The sequence below is a fragment of the Salmo salar genome, chromosome ssa16 (genome assembly GCF_905237065.1).
Source record: "Salmo salar chromosome ssa16, Ssal_v3.1, whole genome shotgun sequence".
Lineage (NCBI taxonomy): Eukaryota > Metazoa > Chordata > Actinopteri > Salmoniformes > Salmonidae > Salmo > Salmo salar.
This window is the reverse complement of record NC_059457.1, coordinates 93,397,255-93,408,075: the sequence shown is the minus strand read 5'-3', so window position 1 is coordinate 93,408,075 and position 10,821 is coordinate 93,397,255. Positions and strand designations below refer to the sequence as shown.

Below are 10,821 nucleotides of genomic sequence, written 5' to 3'. Positions count from 1 at the left end.
CTGGAGATCAGATAGATACAACTACAGTTAGAGGTAGAGGTTCAACTGGAGATCAGATAGATACAACTACAGTTAGAGGTAGAGGTTCAACTGGAGATCAGATAGATACAACTACAGTTAGAGGTAGAGGTTCAACTGGAGATCAGATAGATACAACTACAGTTAGAGGTAGAGGTTCAACTGGAGATCAGATAGATACAACTACAGTTAGAGGTAGAGGTTCAACTGGAGATCAGATAGATACAACTACAGTTAGAGGTAGAGGTTCAACTGGAGATCAGATAGATACAACTACAGTTAGAGGTAGAGGTTCAACTGGAGATCAGATACAACTACAGTTAGAGGTAGAGGTTCAACTGGAGATCAGATAGATACAACTACAGTTAGAGGTAGAGGTTCAACTGGAGATCAGATAGATACAACTACAGTTAGAGGTAGAGGTTCAACTGGAGATCAGATAGATACAACTACAGTTAGAGGTAGAGGTTCAACTGGAGATCAGATAGATACAACTACAGTTAGAGGTAGAGGTTCAACTGGAGATCAGATAGATACAACTACAGTTAGAGGTAGAGGTTCAACTGGAGATCAGATACAACTACAGTTAGAGGTAGAGGTTCAACTGGAGATCAGATAGATACAACTACAGTTAGAGGTAGAGGTTCAACTGGAGATCAGATAGATACAACTACAGTTAGAGGTAGAGGTTCAACTGGAGATCAGATAGATACAACTACAGTTAGAGGTAGAGGTTCAACTGGAGATCAGATAGATACAACTACAGTTAGAGGTAGAGGTTCAACTGGAGATCAGATAGATACAACTACAGTTAGAGGTAGAGGTTCAACTGGAGATCAGATAGATACAACTACAGTTAGAGGTAGAGGTTCAACTGGAGATCAGATAGATACAACTACAGTTAGAGGTAGAGGTTCAACTGGAGATCAGATAGATACAACTACAGTTAGAGGTAGAGGTTCAACTGGAGATCAGATACAACTACAGTTAGAGGTAGAGGTTCAACTGGAGATCAGATACAACTACAGTTAGAGGTAGAGGTTCAACTGGAGATCAGATAGATACAACTACAGTTAGAGGTAGAGGTTCAACTGGAGATCAGATACAACTACAGTTAGAGGTAGAGGTTCAACTGGAGATCAGATAGATACAACTACAGTTAGAGGTAGAGGTTCAACTGGAGATCAGATACAACTACAGTTAGAGGTAGAGGTTCAACTGGAGATCAGATAGATACAACTACAGTTAGAGGTAGAGGTTCAACTGGAGATCAGATAGATACAACTACAGTTAGAGGTAGAGGTTCAACTGGAGATCAGATAGATACAACTACAGTTAGAGGTAGAGGTTCAACTGGAGATCGGATAGATACAACTACAGTTAGAGGTAGAGGTTCAACTGGAGATCAGATAGATACAACTACAGTTAGAGGTAGAGGTTCAACTGGAGATCAGATAGATACAACTACAGTTAGAGGTAGAGGTTCAACTGGAGATCAGATAGATACAACTACAGTTAGAGGTAGAGGTTCAACTGGAGATCAGATAGATACAACTACAGTTAGAGGTAGAGGTTCAACTGGAGATCAGATACAACTACAGTTAGAGGTAGAGGTTCAACTGGAGATCAGATACAACTACAGTTAGAGGTAGAGGTTCAACTGGAGATCAGATAGATACAACTACAGTTAGAGGTAGAGGTTCAACTGGAGATCAGATACAACTACAGTTAGAGGTAGAGGTTCAACTGGAGATCAGATAGATACAACTACAGTTAGAGGTAGAGGTTCAACTGGAGATCAGATACAACTACAGTTAGAGGTAGAGGTTCAACTGGAGATCAGATAGATACAACTACAGTTAGAGGTAGAGGTTCAACTGGAGATCAGATACAACTACAGTTAGAGGTAGAGGTTCAACTGGAGATCAGATACAACTACAGTTAGAGGTAGAGGTTCAACTGGAGATCAGATAGATACAACTACAGTTAGAGGTAGAGGTTCAACTGGAGATCAGATAGATACAACTACAGTTAGAGGTAGAGGTTCAACTGGAGATCAGATAGATACAACTACAGTTAGAGGTAGAGGTTCAACTGGAGATCAGATAGATACAACTACAGTTAGAGGTAGAGGTTCAACTGGAGATCAGATAGATACAACTACAGTTAGAGGTAGAGGTTCAACTGGAGATCAGATAGATACAACTACAGTTAGAGGTAGAGGTTCAACTGGAGATCAGATACAACTACAGTTAGAGGTAGAGGTTCAACTGGAGATCAGATACAACTACAGTTAGAGGTAGAGGTTCAACTGGAGATCAGATAGATACAACTACAGTTAGAGGTAGAGGTTCAACTGGAGATCAGATACAACTACAGTTAGAGGTAGAGGTTCAACTGGAGATCAGATAGATACAACTACAGTTAGAGGTAGAGGTTCAACTGGAGATCAGATACAACTACAGTTAGAGGTAGAGGTTCAACTGGAGATCAGATAGATACAACTACAGTTAGAGGTAGAGGTTCAACTGGAGATCAGATAGATACAACTACAGTTAGAGGTAGAGGTTCAACTGGAGATCAGATACAACTACAGTTAGAGGTAGAGGTTCAACTGGAGATCAGATACAACTACAGTTAGAGGTAGAGGTTCAACTGGAGATCAGATAGATACAACTACAGTTAGAGGTAGAGGTTCAACTGGAGATCAGATACAACTACAGTTAGAGGTAGAGGTTCAACTGGAGATCAGATAGATACAACTACAGTTAGAGGTAGAGGTTCAACTGGAGATCAGATAGATACAACTACAGTTAGAGGTAGAGGTTCAACTGGAGATCAGATAGATACAACTACAGTTAGAGGTAGAGGTTCAACTGGAGATCAGATAGATACAACTACAGTTAGAGGTAGAGGTTCAACTGGAGATCAGATAGATACAACTACAGTTAGAGGTAGAGGTTCAACTGGAGATCAGATAGATACAACTACAGTTAGAGGTAGAGGTTCAACTGGAGATCAGATAGATACAACTACAGTTAGAGGTAGAGGTTCAACTGGAGATCAGATAGATACAACTACAGTTAGAGGTAGAGGTTCAACTGGAGATCAGATAGATACAACTACAGTTAGAGGTAGAGGGTTCAACTGGAGATCAGATAGACACAACTACAGTTAGAGGTAGAGGTTCAACTGGAGATCAGATAGACACAACTACAGTTAGAGGTAGAGGTTCAACTGGAGATCAGATAGATACAACTACAGTTAGAGGTAGAGGTTCAACTGGAGATCAGATAGATACAACTACAGTTAGAGGTAGAGGTTCAACTGGAGATCAGATACAACTACAGTTAGAGGTAGAGGTTCAACTGGAGATCAGATAGATACAACTACAGTTAGAGGTAGAGGTTCAACTGGAGATCAGATACAACTACAGTTAGAGGTAGAGGTTCAACTGGAGATCAGATACAACTACAGTTAGAGGTAGAGGTTCAACTGGAGATCAGATACAACTACAGTTAGAGGTAGAGGTTCAACTGGAGATCAGATACAACTACAGTTAGAGGTAGAGGTTCAACTGGAGATCAGATAGATACAACTACAGTTAGAGGTAGAGGTTCAACTGGAGATCAGATAGATACAACTACAGTTAGAGGTAGAGGGTTCAACTGGAGATCAGATAGATACAACTACAGTTAGAGGTAGAGGTTCAACTGGAGATCAGATACAACTACAGTTAGAGGTAGAGGTTCAACTGGAGATCAGATAGATACAACTACAGTTAGAGGTAGAGGGTTCAACTGGAGATCAGATAGATACAACTACAGTTAGAGGTAGAGGTTCAACTGGAGATCAGATAGATACAACTACAGTTAGAGGTAGAGGTTCAACTGGGAGATCAGATCTGAGTTCTACCTCAAACTCTAGTTGTCTATCTGATTGATCAATTGATTTCTGATTTCTTGTATTCACCTTCAGTCACTTTAATATTCTGTGTCCCTTTTTTAAATACTGTCTGTTGTGTCTCTGTTCAACCACCAGGGGGTGCTGTCACTCTGTCAGATGTGTTTCTATAGATGGTCTCTTCTACATTGCATTGTGTGTGTTGAGGTAACATTGATCATCCTGCCGTTGTCCCCTTCCTCTCCAGGCAGCTAAGAGGGGGATCCTGGCTCCAGGGCGGGCAGAGGGGCCCACGCTAGAGGCCGTGGGGACCCGAGGAGCAGGGGTAGGGGTAGGGGAGGCCGGGGTAGGGGTCTCCCTGTCCACTCTACAGTAGATCACAGACCTAGAGCCCTGGAGATCTCTGGCTTTACTGAGACTGACCTCCAGGATCTGCTGCCACACTTTGCTGTAAGTTGAACTTTTTAAACTAGTTTTATTGAACCCTGTCTGGTTTAAAGTAGTTTTATTGAACCCCGTCTGGTTTTAAACTAGTTTTATTGAACCCCGTCTGGTTTTAAACTAGTTTTATTGAACCCTATCTGGTTTTAAACTAGTTTTAATGAATCCTGTCTGGTTTTAAACTTTTATGATCCTGTGGTTTAAAGTTTTAATGAATCCTGTCTGGTTTTAAACTAGTTTTAATGAATCCTGTCTGGTTTTAAACTAGTTTAGATCCCTTGTTTTAATGAATCCTGTCTGGTTTTTAAACTAGTTTTAATGAATCCTGTCTGGTTTTAAACTAGTTTTAATGAATCCCGTCTGGTTTTAAACTTGTTTTAATGAACCCTGTCTGGTTTTAAACTAGTTTTAATGAACCCCGTCTGGTTTTAAACTTGTTTTAATGAACCCTATCCTGGTTTTAAATTAGTTTTAATGAACCCTATCCTGGTTTATATGAATTACATTTGGAATGTTTGTCGTGGGGCTTTATGTGATGTTTTGGGGGGAAAATAGCTGTTGAATTGTTGAAACCAAAATGGTTGTCAGCAGTGCTCTGATATCTGTTTGCTTGGGTGAATGAATGAGTTCAGACTCTGGGACTTAAGAGACCAGCGTGTTTTTAGCTTATTCCATCTTTCATCTTATTCCGTCTTGTTGTTTCCCCCTTTCTCAAGCAATTTGGAGAGTTGGAGGACTGTCAGATCGATGAGACATCCTGTCTGGCTGTTATCACTTACAGGAGTAGACCAGAGGCTGAACAGGTAAAGGGTTAAACACCTTTCAACCTAGCGCTGCGACGCTGGACGTTTTGAACCCAGCGCTGCGACGCTGGACAGTCATTCTCCACCTTGTTCTCATATCTATTCCTCTTTCTCTCCCTTCCCTTCCTCTCCTCCTTTTCCCCGGTGTTCCCTCTCTCCATCCTTCTCCGTCCTGTAGGCGGCGCTACACGGTGTTCGTCTGAACAGCTGTGACCTGCGTCTGTCCTGGCACAAGCCTGCCGTCTCCCTGACCTCCCAGGAACCTGATGAGCAGGAGCCAGATCATGACGAGGTGAAGGGGATAATGATGTTTCGCCGGTTATGGACTACAAAATGTTGCTAATGGTCTCGGAAAGTATTTGCAGGATGAGTGTGTGTGTGTGAGCACAACGCTTCACAGCCAAGTCTTTCTCCAAGGCCACATGAATCCAATGAAAATGAGACGATGGGAGGGGAAAAAAACATGTAAGGTGGTTTTGTCTCTTTATTAGCCTGAGGCCTCTTCCGCTGCTCTGTCCTTCGCTACGGTCTTCAGTCTGAGACCGCCGTCGTTGAGGTCCTTTTGTGGTGACGAGGGACGAGGAGAAGTCGTACCGGACTTAAGTCATCAGTCGATATGAATCGTCTCTAAACGATCAGAGTATCAAAGCCAAATTAAGAATTTTCAAACCACGGCTTTACTCAACGTGGTGTTCCGGCTGTGGCCCAACCCATTAGTTTCTGGACCAATCAGACACTCCCCAATGTGTTTGGCTTTCCAGTGAATGCTGGTGGGAGGTACTCCGTTTCAGTCTCATTGAGGAGAAGAGGGCAGCAAGGTAGCATAACGGTTGAGAGCGTTTGATCAGTAAACCGAAAGGTTGCTGGTTCGAATCCCAGAGCCCGACTAAGGTGAAAAAAATCTCTGTGCCTTTTTGAGCAAGGCGCTTAACCCTAATTTCTCCTGTAAGTCTCTCTGGATAAGAGTGTCTGCTAAAGGACTCCAAATGTAAAGGAACTAACGTGCTGTGGGCGTAACGTTTGGCCAGATTAAGGAGTTTTTTTCTCCATTTATTTATAAAACTGTTGTCTCGCCCTGTCTTGTCCCTTTTTGTAGTTCCAGGAAGAGTCGCTGATTGATGATGTGTTGCTCCAGGACGACGACGAGGAGGAGGATGACGACAACGAACCCCGCCCCTGGCGCAGATGAAGACGGCCCTGATTGGACGGAAATGCTAACGCGACTTTATTTTTTTTTGCTGTTTCTGATTGGCTGTTTTTTTTTTTTAACTACTAGACGCATTTCACAATAGGTCAGAACCTAAACAGTAAAGTCATGTGGGAGTTTCATGTAAATATAGTGTGTTTTTTTTCTTCCTGCTTTTTATGTGTAAAAGTAGTTTAACATGAAGATTGGTACAGTTTTTATTTTTTGCTTATTGGGTTGAAATGAAATGATACTAGATTACTTTAGGGAAAGAAACCTGGTGTTGACTGATCAGATCAAATGATTTTCGATGAAGAGCTGTTGTATTGAACACTGCGATGTTTAACAGTGAGAACGGCAGAATGGTGAACTTACTAAATGAAATGAGAGTTTGACTGTGTGATAATAGGTTGCTTCTTGCGTAAATATTTTCTGTCTGGATTTTAATGATTTGTATGACAGCTTTGCTTCGGGATTCTTTCTTGGATTTATTTTTGAAATGTCAAAACAAAAAATAAAGACTTCAAATGGTCAAAAAAAAAATAAAAAATCAGCTCCCACCCCCCCCCAAAAAAAGTCCTGAAAAAAACCCTGCAGCTGTGATGACATTGATGAAACAAAACCAGCTGAAAAAAAACATCCCACAAAAAGAGCTGACAAAATAAAGACCATTAAAAAAAAAAATAATGTTTCACAAAAAGAGCAAATTTCCATTTGGTTTTCCATTTACCATTAAAAAAAAAAAATGGGTTAAGCAAGAACTATTTTCCATGTCCACACTTGGTGACGCTCGGTGTCAGAAAGACGGTATGGTATCTCCGTAACGGTAAGTTCTGTTTGTCTTGATACCATAACTGTGAGCTGTGTAGTTATCTCTTGGTATGGTTATGTAATGGTGAGCTGTGTGGTTATCTCTTGGTATGGTATCTCCGTAATGGTGAGCTGTGTGGTTATCTCTTGGTATGGTATCTCTGTAATGGTGACAGTGTAGTTATCTCTTGGTATGGTCATATAATGGTGAGCTGTGTGGTTATCTCTTGGTGTCACAAGGAAACTACTCAATCGTTTGAGATGTACCCTATTCTCTGTCGAACACTACTCAATCCTGATGTTAAATACGGCTCAGTAGTTTTGACAGTCATGGTTCGCTTTAGGAGGTAATTCGCCTTTTGTGTTTTCACATTTTGTCTCTTTAGATCTGGGACCAGAGGACCGCAGGACGTCTCTTTAGATCTGGGACCAGAGAAGGCGTCTTTTAGATCTGCCAGAGGACAACGGGGACGTCTCTTTAGATCTGGGACCAGAGGACAACGGGACGTCTCTTTAGATCTGGGACCAGAGGACAACGGGACGTCTCTTTAGATCTGGGACCAGAGGACAACGGGACGTCTCTTTAGATCTGGGACCAGAGGACAACGGGACGTCTCTTTAGATCTGGGACCAGAGGACAACGGGGACGTCTCTTTAGATCTGGGACCAGAGGACAACGGGACCTGATCAGCAGGCAGCACACTTCCTCTCCTGATTAACAATACATTTAGGATTTACCTTTTGAAATGTTAATGACGTGATTTGTAATAAATTTGTGGTCATTTGTAGTCGTATGTATGTATGTATGTATGTGTGTGTGTGTGTGTGTGTGTGTGTGTGTGTGTGTGTGTGTGTGTGTGTGTGTGTGTGTGTGTGTGTGTGTGTGTGTGTGTGTGTGTGTGTGTGTGTGTGTGTGTGTGTATGAAAACATAAATACATGTTTACTTTTGAATGTCTTGGTCACTTCTCTGAGTAATAAGACCATTTTAATGGAGGTCCTGTAGCTCTTATGATGTGTCTATATAACAGGTTGTTGAGGCTGTACACCTGCCTGTCCTGCTGCCTGTACACCTGCCTGTCCTGGCACCTGTACACCTGCCTGTCCTGCTGCCTGTACACCTGCCTGACCTGCTGTCTGTACACCTGCCTGTCCTGCTGCCTGTACACCTGCCTGACCTGCTTACTGTACACCTGCCTGTCCTGCTGACTGTACACCTGCCTGCACACCTGCCTGTCCTGGCGCCTGCACACCTGCCTGTCCTGGCACCTGTACACCTGCCTGTCCTGCTGCCTGTACACCTGCCTGACGTGCTGTCTGTACACCTGCCTGTCCTGCTGCCTGTACACACAATACCCCATAATGACAAAGTGAAAACATGTTTTTAGATGACATTTTATTTGTTGTATTACAGAAATACAGTAATATCTCATTTACATAAGTTTTCACACCCCCCAGAGTCAATACTTTGTAGAAGCACCTTTGGCGCTGATTCCAGCTGTGAGTCTTTCTGGGTAAGATTCTACGAGCTTCTGGAACATTTGCCCATTGTATTATTTTCAAACTTCTTCGTCAAATTGGTTGTTGATCATTGCTTGACAACTATTTTCAGGTCTTGACATAGATTTTGAAGTAGATTTCGGGGTCAACGGTAACTCGGCCACTCAGGAACATTCACTGTCTTCTTGGTAAGTAACTCCAGTGTAGATTTGGATTTGTGTTTTAGGTTTATTGTCCTGCTGAAAGGTGAACTCCTCTCCCAGTGTTTAGGTGGAAAGCAGACTGAACCAGGTTTCCTTCTAGGATTTTGCCTGTGCTTAGTTCCACTCATTTTTTATTTTTTTTTAAATTTATTATCCTGAAAAACTCCCCAGTCCTTAACGATTACAAGCATACCCATAACATGATGCAGCCACCACTATGATTGAAAATATGGAGAGTGGTACTCAGTAATGTGTTGTATTAGATTTACCCCAAATGTACAACTTTGTATTCAGGGGGAAAAAAAAGAATTTCTTTGCCACATTTTTTTGCAGTATTACTTTAGTGCCTTGTTGCAAACAAGATGCAGGTTTTGGAATATTTGTTATTCTGTACGGACTTCCTTCTTTTCCCTCTGTCATTTAGGTTAGTATTGTGGAGTAACTACAATGTTGTTGATCCATCCTCAGTTCTCCCCTAATCACAGCCATTCAACTCTGTAACTGTTTTAAAGTCAACATTTGCATCATGGTGAAATCCCTGAGTTGTTTCCTTCCTCTCCGGCAACTGAGTTAAGGTTCTAAAAGATCCAGTCCTGTGGGGTTCCGAAAGATCTTTGTAGTGACTGGGTGTATTTATGCACCATCCAAAATGTAATTAATAACTTCACTATGCTCAAAGGGATACTCAATGTCTGCATTTAAAAAAAAAAAAATTATTACCCATCTACCAATAGGTGTCCTTCATTGTGAGGATTGGAAAACATCCCTGGTCTTTGTGGTTGAATCTGTGTTAGAATTTCACTGCTGAACTGAAGGACCTTTACAATTATCTGTATGTGTGGCGGTACAGAGACGAGGTCGTCATTCAAACATCATGTTAAACACTTTGATTCAACACATACTGAGTCCATGAAACTTATGTGACTTGTTAAGCACGTTTTTTACCCCTGAACTTATTTAGGCTTGACATAACAAATACTTGACTCGACATTTCAGTTTTCATTTTTTTTATTTTTTTATTACATTTTTAAAAGAAACTGTGCTTAATATTTTATTTAACCTTTTATTTAAATAGGCAAGTCAATTAAGAACAAATTGTTATTTTACAATGACCGCCCACACCCTTCCCTAACCCAGACGGGCGCTGGGTCAGTTGTGCGCCGCCCTATGGGACTCCCAATCACGGCCGGGAGTCATACAGCCCGTGATCGAACCTTAGGTCTGTAGTGACGCCTCTAGCACTGAGATGCAGTGCCTTGGACCGCTGCGCCACTCGGTAGCAAACATTAATAGGTTATTGTCTGTAGGCCAGTGATCATTTAAATATATATATATTTTTTAATCTACATTTTAATACATTTTGAATTCGGGCTGTAACACCACACTGGAAAAAGTCAAGGGGTCTGTATACTTTGTGAAGGCACTGTTCCTGTCCTGCCGTGAAGGACTTATAACTGGCTGCTTGTCCTGTACACCTACCTGTCCTGCTGTGAAGGAGCGTCCCACCTGACTGCTCCCAGCAGCCTCTGTCCCGTCTCATTTGCATAAGAGCGGACAAATAACCCAATCAGGGAGCAGAGGCCGTGTGATGATATTGCCTCTCCTCTCCGGTGCCTGTCATGGTCGCACGGATAATGATGAGAAATGACGTTTGCTCATGCACCTATTTTCTGTTAGCGTTTATCAGTTAGCCCTCTCTCTGTAGATTGTATTGTAACACACCCGTCTCTCCCAGCGTGGCACCCTTAAACAGGCCCCCTCCCTTGCCATGGTCCACCTCCCTCTGAACCCTCATTTACCCCCTAACGCTTTGCTCTCTCTCACACACACACAGGAGATAAACTCCCCCCCTCCACTCTGCATCCCCCTGGCCTCACCTGAGTTAACTCATTCTAACATTCCAGTACTGTGGGGTTCTGAAAGATCCAGTCCTGTGGGGTTCTGAAAGATCCAGTCCTG

The 10,821-nt window shown here is 42.2% G+C and overlaps 1 pseudogene across 1 annotated transcript in view; it reads left to right on the top strand.

The window, feature by feature from the left end:
* Window positions 1-6,927, top strand: part of LOC106593454 (RNA-binding protein 26-like) — a 42,230-nt pseudogene extending 35,303 nt beyond the window's left edge. The window contains exons 18-21 of the transcript XR_006759612.1: window positions 4,169-4,371; window positions 5,079-5,165; window positions 5,344-5,457; window positions 6,262-6,927. The product of XR_006759612.1 is annotated as an RNA-binding protein 26-like (transcript). The remainder of the gene's footprint in view (window positions 1-4,168; window positions 4,372-5,078; window positions 5,166-5,343; window positions 5,458-6,261) is intronic.
* Window positions 6,928-10,821: the final 3,894 nt, after the last annotated feature.